This window comes from Triticum urartu, chromosome 7A, assembly GCF_056163025.1.
Source record: "Triticum urartu cultivar PI428250 chromosome 7A, HENAU_Tu73, whole genome shotgun sequence".
In the NCBI taxonomy this organism is placed as follows: Eukaryota; Viridiplantae; Streptophyta; class Magnoliopsida; order Poales; family Poaceae; genus Triticum; species Triticum urartu.
The window spans coordinates 749,977,029-749,993,689 of NC_141879.1; the positions used below are offsets into that span (position 1 = coordinate 749,977,029).

At 47.3% G+C, this 16,661-nt stretch overlaps 1 long non-coding RNA gene and 1 pseudogene across 9 annotated transcripts; both read right to left on the reverse strand.

Moving 5' to 3' along the window:
- Window positions 1–310: 310 nt before the first annotated feature.
- On the reverse strand, window positions 311–1,534 carry LOC147962784 (uncharacterized; annotated as a pseudogene).
- An 8,404-nt stretch (window positions 1,535–9,938) lies between these two features.
- LOC125522428 (uncharacterized) lies at window positions 9,939–15,911 on the reverse strand. 9 transcript variants are annotated; one of them, XR_015610942.1, is made up of 7 exons: window positions 15,777–15,911; window positions 15,493–15,641; window positions 13,883–14,953; window positions 12,200–12,350; window positions 12,019–12,106; window positions 10,526–10,632; window positions 9,939–10,209 (listed from the first exon to the last, which is right to left on the reverse strand). It is a non-coding gene; the product is annotated as an uncharacterized LOC125522428 (long non-coding RNA). The 9 variants fall into 9 exon arrangements; XR_015610936.1 differs by lacking the exon at window positions 12,200–12,350; XR_015610937.1 differs by lacking the exon at window positions 12,200–12,350 and having other exon boundaries at window positions 10,526–10,635.
- Window positions 15,912–16,661: the final 750 nt, after the last annotated feature.

Sequence of the window (16,661 nt, forward strand, 5' to 3'; positions counted from 1 at the left end):
TCATACTTCATTCAGTTGTAGCAGATTTTAGTGTTGGCTATCCTTACTGATTTGGGAATATGACAGTGTAGAGTGTTTGTGATAGTTGATTAACTGATTTGGGACTTGTACATGCACAGCAACTGCTTGAAGAATAATCCTAGGAGAAGGTATCTAGTGCTGCATGGATTTTATTTTTCAATATACCTTTGTGATAGTCTGTTCATGTGATAGGTCAAAATAAGATAAAATATCAAGTTGTAAAGAACCAATGGATAAAGGTGATAAATCCATTTGTAACCTATCCTCACCCTCCTTACTTGGTAGCTAGTTAGGAAAAAACTTTCATGCTTTGTAGGTGAGATGCTAGGTCGATCTCCAAGAACATGGATCCCCACTCTCGCCTATGTATCTCCTTTGTCTCCAAATCAAGAACAACACAAAATCCAATACATATCTGTAGCAGAACCATGTCGTTGGTCCACTTCCTGAATTTCTTAAACTCGGCTAGTACATCAGGGCCATCTCCAACGACAGGGAGGTCTGGGTAGAACGACCGTAACTTCTCCTCTATGTTAATCACAGTTTCTAGTGCCCAACCATCTCCGTCACCACCACCACCTGTTGGGGTAGTAGGGAGCTGTAGCCACATGGATATCATGAACCCATCTATGGCGCACAGTTTTAGTAGGCTCTTATCTGGTGATGTTGCCAACTGGAGCAGGCTTGTCTTGCGTTTGATAGGTGGGAGCTTAAGTAGTCCTGGCATCCTTGTCCTCACGTTATAGGTAAGGATTTGTTTGCCCTGCTCTGCCAGCCAGTGGACGACCCCGCCACGGAGGATGGTAGGGTCGTCGTAGCCATGAAACGACCGTCATGGGGAGTCATGATGGTTTGCATAAGTGACAGTCTCCCAGGTATGAGAGGAGGATCTGGCAGTGTGTACTTCGATGCTCCACATGTTGATATCAATGAAAAGCAGCATAAAGGAGCAACCGATGCCATCCGCAGCGGTGAGAAGGATGTATTCCAGGACAGTGGTAATGCTAACCTGGACATGTGGCAATTTTGGGAGGATAGCGGTGTGGCCTGTCATGGGGTTGTACACACACAAGTCAAAGTGGTTCTTGTACTCTTGTCTTGTTTCTACATGTTGGTGGCGAAGGACGATGAGTCCGCCACCGGATGTCACCATGCTATATTGGCCAAGGAGGCTAGCCAAGCGGCGTGATATGAAGGGCGAGAGGTCGTAATGATAGAAGGACTCTGCGGCGGCCGTGATCGGATGGACCAGAGCGAGGGCCCAGTCGTCATAGCTAGAGATGTCGGCGAGGATCGAGGTAGCCACGTGTTGAGTGACGTGGCGGATGAATGATGGGCTTAGGATGCCACGGCGGAGATGCTTGCAAGCGGCGGCACAACGAACAAGCGTGAAAAGGTCGGTGCGGGCCATGATCTCGAGTATGAGATCAGCTGGGAGCGATAATGGTGCAGCTATATCCGGCGTAGGTGTTGCCGCACATATGTTGCTTCGTCGCCTTTTCCGTGGCGCCATCGGTCCTGTGTGTTTGAGACTTTGACTTTGAGTCGGGAGGTCTTGGCATGTTATAACAAGCTAGCCAGGAACGTTCGATCTGATATACGTACTATACTATGTACGTCGATTCCAGCTGCAAGGCCCCGTTAATATTGCGTCAAGACGAATTCGTGTGGGGAACGGAGATCGCTGCCAGATCGGATCGGACTCGGTCCAGAACCCCAACCGGACAAAGCCGAGTGCGACCGAGCCGAGCAGAGCAGAGCCAGCCGCCGGAGTATGATCTGGACCGAGGCCAGCAGATACAGCTAGCTAGCTAAACACCCATCCAGTGGTGCACATGCGGGCGTTCGTGGCGTCAACATGACGTCGTGGGCATGGTGAATTGGTGACCCGCACGTACGTAGACTTCGATCTCTAGCTACATGCAAGCATGGTGACTCAGCAGACCCTCGCAGGTCCAGGCGAGTCGGCGAAGCCCTCATAGTCGATACCTACTCCCTCGAATTTAATACAATGAAGTATTATCTCTTCGAGAGATACCGGACCTGGGTAAATTCATGTGTCTCTGTTACCGTCGGACAAAGGTTACCCAGTTCAGAACACCCTACCCGAGATCTACTGGATTTGACACCATCATTGGTGCCCATATAGATCCATCTGAGTAGTTGAAGCGGTACGATGGTGCGAATCTAGATCGATGGTCTAAGTCAACGGTGGCATGATCTTCTAGCCAGGATAGAACTTTCTCTTTGGCGGCATTATCCATTTTATTGATTCAAGTGCACCACGGCCAGATCGAGAACTTTGCCCCAGGATGGATTGTTAGATTCGGTAACCTAGAGTATGACGCAGATTCCCTCGGTGGGCTTGTCTTCTTGAACTGGGTGTCAAACCATATTAAGGAGCATGATGTTGCACCTGACCGACCCGGAGCGCCCGACGATAGCAAAATCCATGTCCGATCGGATCTTAGGCAAACATCCTTTGGACCCGATCCTCGATCGGACCATGGATGAAAGTGAAAACCCATTCTAAACGGGATGTTAGATTGAATTCCGAAACTCACGATCTTGGACGATGAAAACTCAATGTACGATCAAAACAAGGAGATGTCAGAATTTTTGATGGACTGAGCTTCTTAAAGCCGAGGAGACACTCAAGGCAAGTTGTGGCAGATAGAGGACAACAACGAGCCGCCATAGCTCCAAAGGAATCTGCTCGATGAGATGGACACAATGGCCGAGGACAGAGCCATATTGATGCACTGGTGGGCCAAAGACCTCGAATCCTCGATAGACCCACTAAAAGTCGACCACCCCATATTACCAAACATGAAGTCGGTGCAGAAAAATGCACTCTCGAGTTTCCGGAGCACAAAAGTGGGCAACACCTACTGCTTTACGGCTCGAAATCGGACCCCCGAGGACAAAAGGCCAATACGGCCCGAGAATCCTCCTCGACCGATTTACCAATCCAGGCAATGCCCACCTGATGGATAGGCGGGTTAATTAGCTTGGTTGGCCAAAGACGGTGATTTGCGTGACTACACCAGAGTCACGGTGTATCCATGTCAGATGTACACCATGCCACTGCAAATTTTCGAGGAGATGCTCTCTCTCCTTGCCTGCTTTACGGATGAGGTCATGCAACATCAATTCCTGAATGAGTTGCCCGCGAGCAGTCAACATCAAGTCCCCAGTATGATGGGACTACAAATCCCTTGGTATGGATCGAGGATTCCCTTCTTGCAGTCCACATAGCAGGTGGAGACAATATCCACACTTTAACATACTTGCATTGAAAGTAAAGTGCCTAGCCCGGCATTGGCTCAACGGTCTCCTACCAGATTGAAACTGAAGGGCTTAGCCTGACACTGTTATCATATAAAGCGGCGGGAAACCCTTTATCGTTAGTCTTGTGCCAGATTTGATCAACGAATAGGATGACCTCGAGGACAATTTCATGGCCAATTTTCAAGGCACTTATGTGAAACCGCCGGATGCTGATGACTTGGCTCATATTGTAGATAAACAAGGTGAATCAGAACGCAAATTCTGGAATCACTTCTTAACAAAAAAACATGATAGTGGACTGTACCGCTGCAGAGTCCATTGTAGGAAACCGAAATAACATTAGCGATGAATCGCTGGCCAAAGAACCTCGTCCCTGGTGCGGTGGCGTGGAGTACATGGGCACTCAGTCCAGTGCCAACTCGGTTACACCGGGATGGCGTGAGGAAGAAAAGAAGATGCGATGGACAATGATGTGGCAAGGTCAATGGTCAAAATTGCACCATGATAGCACAAAAACACCCAAATCTATTCGAGGGATGAAAAATATCCGTTTCTAACAATTAGAGTATGAACAATGCTGGTATCTTACAGTGCCACGTAGGATAAGCACTGAGGTGGACAAAAATGAAACTATAAGAAAAGACTTGCATTCTCTTGATTTAGAGATGATCTGCTGGCAAAAATATTTCTCACCGCTTATTTGCGGATATCTAGTTATGTTGCGGGTTTAAGATAAGACTATCTTATTAATCATTGTACATGCCCTAAAGGGACTAAGATTTGCTGGCATTGCAGTTGAGGGGCCATCTCTATACTTTCAAAAAAGCTGATGGGCGATAACACAAGGAGAACAACCACGAGACTAAAGCCATGGAATTGGACAAACAACAATCAGGAGGTATTAACTAGGCAAGCAATATCAGAATTGTGTTGTCCTTCTACCATTGACAACCACAATGGCATAAGAATCTATCTACTCCCTCTATCCAAATATGTAGGGTCTAATGTTTTTATAAGGCAAACTTTCACCATATGTTAGAGCAATAATATATGACAGGCAAGTTACACAAATCATATTGTTAAATTCGCTTCCAATGATATAACTTTCACGTTATACATCTCATGTACTATTAATCTTATCAATAGTCAAAGGCAATCTTAAAAATGCATTAGGCCCTATATATATGGATCGAGGGAGTATGTGTTTTGGGATTATTACTGCCACTTTACATAAGTAATCTTCATTGGTCTCGGTCAAATAGCTTGAAGGTTGCGTCGTCGCCCATAGGTACGATGCGAGGCACCATCTGGATGTGATCCACACAGTGGTAAGAAAAATGCAGGCCAAACCGTCTGTAGTGCTGCCTGTCGTGCGTAGGGACGTCTCGCTCTCAGGTGGTGCATATGTGGAGGCATTTCCAACATCATGAATGTTCTGCTTCCGAGGAACGATATGTTCACCCCGGTCGCAATGAATTTGTGTGTGGTCGCTTCTATATGGCGCTGGTGAATCTGAGAACCAGGATGATATTTTCTTTACCTTCGCCTGGCATACGGAAGTAGGATCGCGTTGCAGCGGCATCATCGGTGATGAAACCACGTGTGCAGTCCCTGTAAGTATGGGGGACGGACCCTTCGTGGTTCACCATGAGGATGCGGTTAGTGACAACTGACAACACTCGGCTGTACATGTCTCACGACGTGTTTCACGCCAGGACTAAAAAAGTAGCCACCATGGTTCGAGACGGGTCACCAGGTGCCTCTCTTGAGTTAAAGGTTTTGACTTCGATGGTCCATTGATGTCACCAACACATGACGTAGCGGGGTTGTACCGGCTAATTAAGCAGGTTGTCAGCTGCGTTGTACCACACAAAGGGCACCAGGTGCTTGTCGATGTCACCTGAACCTCCGACGTCCATATACTGTGTATATTGCTAAACAAATAATAATAACTAAATATTAAACTAACATTACTCATTTTCTGCCTTAAAAATATTCCTGCTTGCATGCGCATGCCATTAAACTTGTTCTCCGCCTTAAAAAGCGGTCTTGCATCCGTGTATACTAGTATATATATTGATAAATATAACAACTAAATATTTAATAGAAATTATATGATTGATGGAATACAGAAATAATATTCCGTTCCAGATGCATTTGTACAATGTCCCACATACTTGCCCTACAGTTAGGGAAAAACTTTCATGGTTTGTAGACAATATGATAGGTCGATCTCCAACAGCATGGAGCCCCCGTTATGGATATGCACTTCCTTCGTCTCCAAATTAAAAACTAGGAGTGTACTACAATGATTTTCATTTACTCGCATCAGCACCACGTCCCCGCTCCTCTTCCCAAAGCCCTGGAAATCAATGAATACATCGGTAAGATTACCGAGAGGTATGCTTGGGCACACAAACCATATTTTCTCCTTAATGTCGATCACATTTTCCAGCGACCAACCAGTACCGCCAGCATGTTTTGAGGTCATGGGGAGTTGTAGCCACACAGATATCTTGAAGCCCTCTATGGTGAGCAGTTTCAATAGGTTCCCCTCTGGTGATGTTGCCAAGTGGATCTGGGTTGCTTTGTGGTTGGTGGGCGGGAGCTTGATCAGTCCCGACTTCCCCGTGCTCACATCGTAGGAGATGATTCGGTCACCGAGGTGCGTTAGCCAGTGGAGGCGGGCACCATGGAGCACGGCGGGGTCGCTACGCATGTTGGCTGAACACCATTGGATGTCATGGTGCCTCGCCTGTGTACTGATGGGCTCCCAGGTAGTAGAGGATGATGTGGCGACATGTACACTAATGCTCCATCCACACTTATTGGCAAAGAGTAGCATGAAGGAGTTGTCGATGCCATCCATTGGAGTGAGTAGAACATACTTTTGTGAGGTATTCCTGCCACTTTGGAAACCTGGCGGTTTCGAGAGGAAGGTGTGTTGGCTGGTCATGGGATCATACACACACAGCTCAAAATTGCGCTCGGACTCGGGTCGCATTATCTCGTGTAGGTAGTTGGATTTTCCTTGCACTATGAGGGGCCTGCGGTCGAGGACCACCAGGCCACGGCGAGAGGTCACCGGATTATACTCGCGAAGGATAATAGCAGCACGGCGTGTCATGAAGGGAGAGAGGCGGTCGTCGCAAAAGGACGCGGCAGCAAGCGTACGCGGGTGCACGAGAGTGAGGGGAATATTGTTATAGGTGCGGATATCGGCGATGATACAGGGAGCAACTTTGAGGCTGATGCGGCAGATGAACGACGGGCTTAGAATGTCTCTGCGGAGATGCTTGCAGACAGCAGCACAGCAGACCAGGGTAAAAAAGTCAGTACGGGCCACAATCTCGAGCAGGACATCGGCTGGGAGCATCGCGATCTCCAGGGCGGCAGGCCCACGTCGCCGGCGTTTGCAAGCCGCCATGGCGCTCCTGCACGATCGAGCTAGCCATGACATACGAAGGAAACGCGACATTGCAACCCACCGGCCCAACGACTGTATAGAAGGAATTACGGCAATGCTACACGTACAAACGATTTACAGGCTTTTACAGGATGGTTAACCTTGATTGGTTGTTAGATGGAAGGAGCATATAAAAACGTGTAAGTCTTTGTATGTCTAGCACTTTTGAAGGAATTATAGAGGAAGAAAGAAAGAAAGGCATGGGGAGGTATTTGAGTTGGACTGGGAAACGAAACGCGATCGACGGAAAGCAAACATCTTTCTCCAAGCAGCTGGAGCCGTACGTCGGCGTAAGTGCTGCTTGGTCATCTTTCTTTCTTCTGACAATGCCGGCTCTCGATCGATGTTCTGGTGCCGTACGTCTTGATAGATTTCTGTTTTACAGAGTCATTATTATTACGCATAATTGAGACATGATGCGGATCAGTAGTTACATGTAGCTGGACGTAACGAGCGGGCTTTTCGGCCCGCTTGTGGCTCTCTCGGTCCTGGCCAGCCAGAGAAAAGGGTCAGTCCGGTCTGCCAGATACGGCCCGAAAAATTGTCGGTCCGGTCCGGTCTTTAACCGGTCCGACCGAGGAAAAAAATGGCAGCACCGTTGCTGTTCGTCGTCATCGCGGCCAGCGGCAGACCCCGGATGAACCACCATGCCCCAAGCTCCCCCACTCCTTCCTCCCTCTCCTCGCTAAGTGACATAGCCTCTCGCCGCCGGTCGCCGTCACTGTCGTGCGTGCACCCCGGACGATCTCGCGTTCTCGACCCTTGCCATGGCAGCCGTTTCAGCGCAGCACGCACGCAGGCCATCAACTGGGGGAAAAAGCTCGATCGGCCGTGATTTTCGCGTCCAACAAATCAGGCAAGTATTTTTTGGAAGGCGCAAATCGTGGGAGAAACGCTTTGCCTATAATTACGTGCCTTGATCCTACGCTGCCGTTTTCTTTTTGGTGAAGCGTATGTTCAGGTCTACCCGTTGCTCTCTCTGTAAACCTTGCCTAGTTATGTGCACCTCCATAACTGAATATGACTGTATTCAGTCCTGTTCGTGTGTTAACTTTCTGCACTTTTATTCAGTCGAACAAAAATACAAAAGTACGAGAGAAACAAGGCTTGATCCGCAAATCGCGGCGCCATTTGACATTTAACTTCACGTCAGTTTTGATCCTCTAATTATGGCAAGGCCCGCAGACAGAATATCATGGGCTCATGCACGTCCCACATTAGTTGCATGCAACGAAAAAAACTTCTAAGGAATGTTCATGCATGGCTAACCGCCGCGACGCAGAGCGCACTTCCCATGGCACATTGCCCACCTCGCCACAGCACCTACGCACGTCTATCACGTCGCTACTGCCTTTGTCCACTGTTTCTGTCACAACACCCATCCTCTTGCCGACAATCTGGTCACCACCGCCTCGCCATGACCACCATGGAAACAAGACCGCCAGTCCTCTCGGTCCAGCCCGGGCTTCACAGCCGCCGGTCCGGTCCCTGAAAACAGGCCCGCCACGCTGCTGGGACCGGTCCGGACCGGACCACCAGTGGCCGGTCCAAACGCCGGCTCGGACCGTGTCCACCCTGACATGTATCTTTGCTTAGTCGACCGTCAAGTTAATTAAACCGGACGTGCACCAAACCGAATTGATTGCGTTTCGTTTCCCTTTTTGATGCGCCTCAGACTCAAACTTGAACTCGCCTTTCCTCCTTTGCACGTTGCCGTGCCAAATTCTGTTTGCTGCGTGTCAAACATTGATGCGGTTTCGTGCCGGTGCCGGAGACGACTTTCATATGTGCGAGCGTTCCTGCTAGCTAGCTAAGCCCTCCAACTCAACACACACGATTCATGGCGCCCACGGAACGACGTGCTACACCCGCTGGCAACGGCGGCGCCGACGCTCCGGGCTGATCTCCTGCTTGAGATCATGGCACGCATCAATGACTTTTTCACGCTCGTCCGCTGTGCCACCGTCTGTAAGCTCATCCGCCGTTTCAGCAGACAAGCGGCTTCCACCATGCTCATCCACTGCACCTACGACGAGGAGCTCGTGAATCCAGTCCACCCGGTCACATCCGCAGCCGTTCATTTCTGCCACCACTACCTCTCGCCCTACATGTCACGCCACTCCTCCAACCAAATTGGCCGGTACTATCCGTTGATATCCCATGGCGGTCTTGCTGTCCTTGGCGTCTACACGCAACCCGAATCCGAGTGCTATTCTGGCATGTGCGTGTATGATCCCATGACCGGCCAACACACCTTCCTCTCAAAACCGACGGGTGTACAGAGGACCCTGGACAACTTGCAGGCATGCGTACTACTCACGATGGCATCGACAACTCCTTCATGCTACTCTTCTTCGATGTCTGCGAATCGAGTATCAAAGTACAGGCCGCCACATCCTCCTCTGGTACTTGGGGACATGTTACTTCTCTTGCTAGCCAGAATGACTTTCCATGGATGTGCGCAATTTGGTACAACATCCCCGCCGTCCTTCGTGGCGGCATCATCCACTGGCCAGTGTACTATAATGACCAAATTCTCACATACGATGTGGTCACGGGTGCGCCAGGTGATACGAAAAAGAAGCTCCCACCCACGTTCACTTCTGCCACCATTACCTCTCGCCCTTCATGTCACGCCACTCCTCCAACCAAATTGGCCGGTACTATCCGTTGATATCCCACGGCGGCCTTGTTGTCCTTGGCGTCTACGCGCAACCCGAATCCGAGTGCTATTCTAGCCTGTGCGTGTATGATCCCATGACCGGCCAACACACCTTCCTCTCCAAACCGACGGGTGTACAGAGGACCCCGGACAACTTGCAGGAATGCGAACTACTCACAGCTCCAGATGGCATCGACAGCTCCTTCATGCTGCTCTTCTTCGATGTCTACGAATCGAGTATCAAAGTACAGGCCGCCATATCCTCCTCTGGTACCTGGGGACATGTTACTTCTCTTGCTAGCAACAATGACTTTCCATGGATGTGCGCAATTGGGTACAACATCCCCGCCGTCCTTCGTGGTGGCATCATCCACTAGCCAGTGTACTATAGTGACCAAATTCTCACATACAATGTGGTCACGGGTGCACGAGGTCGGACGAAAAAGAAGCTCCCACCCACCACTCACGATCCAGGCAAGCTCCACTTGACAACTTCACTGGATGGGAACCTATTGAAACTGCTCGCCATAGAGGGCTTCGAGATATATGTGTGGTTACAACTCCCCACTATCTAAGTAGGTGATTGTTGATTGCTGGAAAATGTGATCGACATTGAGGACAAACTACGGGCATTGTGCCCAGGCATCCCAGGCAAGAGTGGTGATGAAGTACTTCGTTTCGGGGCCTCCGCAAAAAGGTGAGGCGACGTGCAGTGGTGTTGCTGGAGGTACACAATAAATACGGTTGCATTGTGTTTGTAGTTGTAGATCTGCAGACGAAGGAGATGCATACGCATAAGTGGGGCTTCTCATTATTGGAAATCAACCTATCATCCCGCCTAGAAACAATGAAAGTATTTTCCAAGACAGATAGCCAAGTAATAAACAATGTAAAATATGCAAATAAACCAATGTCCACGCAACTAATGCAATATTTTTTTGTGCCTATGCGATGAGCTTTTTTACCGTACGCTAGTACTTCATAGGAAGAGGTAACAGTTAATTCTAAGTATCTAACCCTTCGTTCAAAATGCTACTCTAGACTTTTTGTGTCTTTATAATGTAAGTATATTTTTATTTATTTACCTTTATATCGGGTCCCCCCCGGGGTCCCGCTCGAGCACACGCTGCAGTCTCCACGCTCGAACGACCATGATGGCCATGGCTGCCTACTTCTGCAGATCCCATTGCATCTACTGCCGCCAACACGCATATACATGAAACATAATTGCAACCTTGGTCACCAGTGAGGCCTCTCGAACGTCCGTTTGATCGCGAAGGTCCGTTTGATCTTTTCTGGTGTAATTGCTTGTTTCAAAGCAATTTTTAAGTGATGTTTACTGCAATTTATTAATTAAATCGTACGTGTACTCTAGAGTTTGGAGGATGCCAACGAGTCGTGATGCATGATGTGATTCTTGGCCAAAAGCCCTGGGTAGTTCCCTCAATGTAAATCTACCCCATCCCATAATTAGTTGAGAACTAGCAAAGTGGCCCTCACAAATGCCAGGGCTAGTACTATCATAGTAAATAGTTATAGTTGTTTGTACTCTTACACCACTACACCCTGACACCGCAATGGCTACATGCATCTGTCGGTACAAGTGTATGTTACTGACACATTATCTGTCCACAAAAATGCCGAACACACGAATAATCGGTTTGCAAACGTACTATGTGTCGGTATAGCTTTCCTTATTGTTAGATCATTTGTGGTTGTTGCTTCGCGATAGAAAAAGTATCATTCTAAGTTTGGACCTGGCCCACTTATCTCGAGCCATGAGGGACTGGTTGCGCGCGAGAGATACCGAAATTCCAAATTTCGGCCCATCTTATATCTTTCTCCACCCCGCCTCACCCCATCTTATCTCCTTTATGTTTCTCCCACGCCACATAAGCTACATCGGTGCCACCCCCTAACTTGCTGGTCGATTTGCTCGCCGCTTCTCCCATTACCAATGGCTCCTCCCAAAGCCGCCTTATTGCTTGTGGTACTTCCCCCACCCCAAGACCAAGGTGCCACCTGAAGACGGGACAAGACAATAGGGAGGGAGATCCACCGCGACCGACAGCAGGTCAGGCGACGGGGTAGCGGCGTCGCCAGATGCAGCCGGGGTCGAGGGACGGAACAAAGGAGCGCGGATTGAATTCTTACAAGTGTAGGGGTTATTTTCTAAAAATAGAACGTTTTCCTAGATTCACTTAAAAGGGATTGCGGGTTGATTCCTATAAACTTCAGGGGTTGTTTTGTAAAATTGCCGACGACGTACGACCAAAGTCAATAAGCACTTTACTATTAGGGAAAGATTAGGTAAAGATAAAGATTAGAAAATAGGAATTGTTTATTCAGCATGTCGGTGGGGAACAATACCATTATTTGGACCCCGCCCCAACCCCTCTCGCCCCGCTTGGCCTCCACCCATGGCGGCGGGGGAACCCTAGCCGCGCTGCCGCGGCCCCCTCCCCACCTCACCTCACCTCCTCGCCGCCGCCTGAGGCCGTCACCGGGCAAAAAAATAGTTGTCTCTAGGGGAAGGAAAAGATAAACGAGTGGTTGGTGAGGATGGGGGGCTACATACCTAGATTGAAACAGTGAGCTGTGACGTTAACAGTAAGGCCAATCCATCGATTTCATTGAGGAATGAAACAGTCCACCGATTATTAACCCTGATCAGGATGAGTGATTGAGTAGGACAAACAAAACAAATATTTGCCAGTAGAGTAAATACTACTTATTACACTGAAAGAAATCAGATCTACTTTTATACAAGTTGTTGCTTGCTGCGAGAGGAGGAATAGGTAAGGAGGTGGTCGCTGATGGTGAATGATGGAGAAGATGGCGCTGTTTTGGTTTGGGACACATCCTTTTCCTTTTTTCCTACAACAATTGCAAGGCAGGACACGCCAGAATCTGAATGTATGCAAGACCATCACTTTCCAATCTGACTCAAAGTATTGAAAGACGACGAGCGCACAGTAACAGCACTGAATTTTTCGAAAAGTAAGCCTAATCCATCGAATTGTTTTCCTCACAAAAGCCTCTGGAACGAAACAAGTTCCGCCACACAAAGCGCCTGGCAATGGGGGGCGCCTCCGCGGCCACTAAATCACCCAACAGCCGAAGGAAAATCTTGAGGAGATGGGTAGGGGGCAAGATACGTGCGGCGACGACGAGCGGGGCGACGGCTGTGGTGGAGTCCACGGAAGCGCCATTGGCGCTAGGGGCGGCAGCAAGCAGGGAGCCGCCGCAGCTCGGCGCTGAGAGCAGCGGCTTATCGAGTTATTTTCTCTTCTTTTTTACAGTTATAAATAAAATCAACCTTTACAAGGGAAAATCGTTTTGCAGCAAGGGCTCCATGGAGCACGTTTTGTGCAAAAAATTGAAAATTAGTTTGTCAAGGTTCAAAGATTCCAGTAGTGCACATAGCTTATTTGTATGCCGTAATGTATAATCTTGATATCTGTCGAGTTGTGTGTTAAAAACCCCACATTCATCTCTGCTGGAAGCTAATAGAGGCCGTGAAACAGAGAGAAGTACCTCTGAGTATTAGTGTTTCTTTGTTTTATTTCCTTTGTGCATACTCTGAGGTGATTAATTAGCTCCTGGGTCGTTTGTTCAAACTTGCATGTGCTCCTGGCATGCGTGTGTATGGATCGAGATTACCTATAGGCATGCAAACTGAACTAAGTAACTAAACCTGCCAGCTAGCTAATTAGCTCCATCCTACATAGTTATCTGCTGCTAACGTTAAGTGTAGGTTATAAATGGCGAGATTCGATGGTGTAGCATCCTATGGAGCAACACTATAAAAACAACACTCGGCTTTAGGTCTCGCGCTGGTAGCCGGCTGGTGGCGTCGCAGTCTTCAAGGCTCTTGCGTTTCAACCTGTGACAGACAGCACTAAAGCATCCAGCAGCTTGCCGTTGGGTGAGACAAAACAAAGCCTATGGTTTTTACACACTGTGTGAATGAACGTTATTAGCACTGCTAGTAGCAGCGAATTTGAAAAGGACGCCCAGCTTTTCAAGTCTCCCTCGGCTGCTTATTTAACTGTTTCCCTCGTGGTTAGTTGGTGTAAGCAGAAATAGTTGTCTCCAGGTGAGGGAAAAAAAGACAAATGGTTGGTGAAGCTCAACTGTTTAAATGGGATTGTGGCCTTTTTACTCTTTTCAACAGCTTGTAACCATGAGTACTACTTAACTGAAATAACACTAGCTGTTTTTAAACAGGCTGTTCAAGGTACCTAGATTAAAAGAGTGAGCTGTGGTGTAGCTTACATATTATGCTGTTGAATCATTGTGTTTCAGTTGATAATTCCAAATGGGTCTACTCCTAGAATACCATGGTGTTTTTTTGGACGAAATTCGACTATCCAAACAGTGTTGCTGGACCAATCGTGGGACATCACTGTTACTGGAATGAGTTGTAGGAGGAAGGGTACCTGCATCGACAGCGAGGATGGCAGCGGAGAAGTGAGATTTGCCGGCGGTCGGAGGACCCAGTGGTGGCAGCGCCCACATACAGATCCATCACTAGTTGGACGAGTTCTGCACATAACCAGTCGAGCACCATTCAACATGCATGTTGATCTGGTGTGTTGCCTGATCAAATCAAAATCACACTACTTTGTGTTAGAAGCAGAACATAAAGACAGAGAGGCGATAGTTGAGGATGAACTTTTCACATATTTGAGTAAGTCTTTGTATGTAGTAGTGATCAGAGTGAAGTAAGTTTGACCACCCACATTCTAAATATCGTATGTTTCAGATTGGGGGTAACAATAGTACTGAACATATGTACAATAGAAGCAAATTCAATACCAAGATAGCTTATTACATGGACATAATTGTAAGTGACATTCCATACGATTCTCCTACAAACTTTGTATATATTTAAAGGAAAACAACATCAAACATTGCCATGAGAAACAGCACGATCGTGTTCCATACGCGAGCACCGTCAGTAGAAAATAAAATGGTACCATTGACTGTAGCCGAAAGTCAATTGCTTCTCCAATGTGATAAATATTAGTGTATATGTAAATATCCTGACCACAGATAGCATTGAACATAGTCAAAAAAGCTTCAAAATTCTGACCACAGATAGCACTGACAATTGTGCAGCTAAGCAAACAATAACCCAGAGCTGGAACAATGGTACAAAGATTGTTTACGTTAGAATTGAAGATAAGAGAGATGTGTACTGTTCAGAAACTAAGAGAACAAACATTTGAATACTCTGTACTACCAGGGCATTGCAGCATACAAATTAGAAGTGAAGATAAGAGAGATGTGTATTGTTCTACTAGTATGGAGTCTCCACAGGCTACTTGCATTAGTTTACTCTCCCCTACCTCTGTCGGTAAAGCATTCTATGTAGCAACACTATAAAAACAATAATACTCAGCTTCAGATCTCGTGCTGGTGGCTGGCCAGTGGCGTCTCGATCTTCAAGGCGCACACATTTCAACCAGTGCGTGGCAGACAGCGCTAAAACCTCCAGCTGCATGCCGCTGGATGAAACAAAACAATGTCTCAGATTCCGCGCGCTACAAGGACCTCGCGCAGTGTGAATGAAAGATATAAGCACTATGGTTGGCGTAAGCAGAAATAGTTCTCTCTAGGATAACAAGAAATAGATGACGCCAATAGATGTAGTTGTTTTGAATTATTCAAACAGTAAATGCTAATTTGTCGATTTATTGAGGAATGAAACAGTCCATCGATTATTAACTCCATCAGCATGAGTGATTGAGCAGGACAAACAAAACAAACATTTTCCTAGTACTACTAGAGTAAATAGTGGTACTAGTTACACTGAAAGAAATCAGGTCGACTTCCTGTTGCTTGCTTCCAGATACATAATTTTAAGACCATCGTTTCTAATCTGAATCTGTAGGTATGCACGACCGTCGTCTCTAATCTGACTGAAAGTATTGTCTCAAAGAAAGAAGAAAAGATCAACAGAGGAGGAGGATTAACTTTTTACTTCTGATGAATTGTTATACATACAAGGTGGGCATAGTAATTCAGAAGGAAGGAAAAACTCAGCTGATTACAGAAGCCAGGCATACAAGCCTGCAGTAATCTCGTCCCTGCTCTGCATTCTGTCCCTGTTCCTGCTGTGCATCGCCAGCTTCAACGGAGGCAAGATATTTCTCTACAACCCGGCGAAACTGCCAGTAACTAGAGATGAAGCGCCTGCAAATGGAGCGCGGCGGCGCGGCCGGGAAATTCCACACCGGGATAATAAGAAAGAAAATTTGGAAATCCCACAAGATTCCGCGAAATCTCGAGTGCGCCGGAGCAACTGGAGAGGGGTAGGGGGGAAGATACCTGCGGCCACGGCGAGGGGGAGCAGCGGGGAAGCGAGTGCCGCCGGCGGTGGCGGAGTCCACGGAGGCCCCTTTGGCGCGGCGGCGAGCAGGGAGCCGCCCCAGCTCGGCGCTGAGAGCGGCGGCTTATCCAGTTATTTTCTCCTATTTTTTTACAGTTATAAATAAATGCAACCTTTACATTTTGGAGCACGTGCAAAAAATTGAAAATTACTTTGTCAAGGTTCTAAGAATTTTGAAAATTATAAATCCACATATGGATGCATTCTACATTTGTACAAACTTTTTTTGAGACAATATAACTTCAACACAAAATATAAAAAAATTGTTGTTTTTACCACGCACAGTATTATTAAAATCACAGATTTTCTTTTCCTTTCAGCACAGTAGAGAAAATACATCCATGTGCACATTTGAATTTTGTTTCAAAAGTTGGAACTGTGAAATTTAATTTTTGAACCTCAGAAGGGGTTCCATGGAGTCCGATCTCCAAAACGTCTCTCTCACTTGACAAGTTTGTTTACACTCATTATTCTCAAAAGAATATTCTTCATTTAAAATTCAATGTTTCGATCGCCTCCACGCTATCTCATCCAAATAGAACTTTTCACATCCTAGCATTAGGGCCAGATCATTTCCCTGCAAAGCAAGATAAATTTCTGCCATATATATGAGCATCATATACACAATCAAGGAATTTGCTCGACGCGCCAAGGAAATCGCTTCACGAGCCTCTGGTCATCAGTCACATGGCACTCAACCTTGTATTTCGATCCAAAGGACTATTTTTCGCCAGCGCATGTCATTGACGTTTACGTGGCGGCTGGCTCCTCTCTCTCCTCTGTGCAGCAGGACTTAGCGCAGGTCGGCGAACCTACATGGTGGT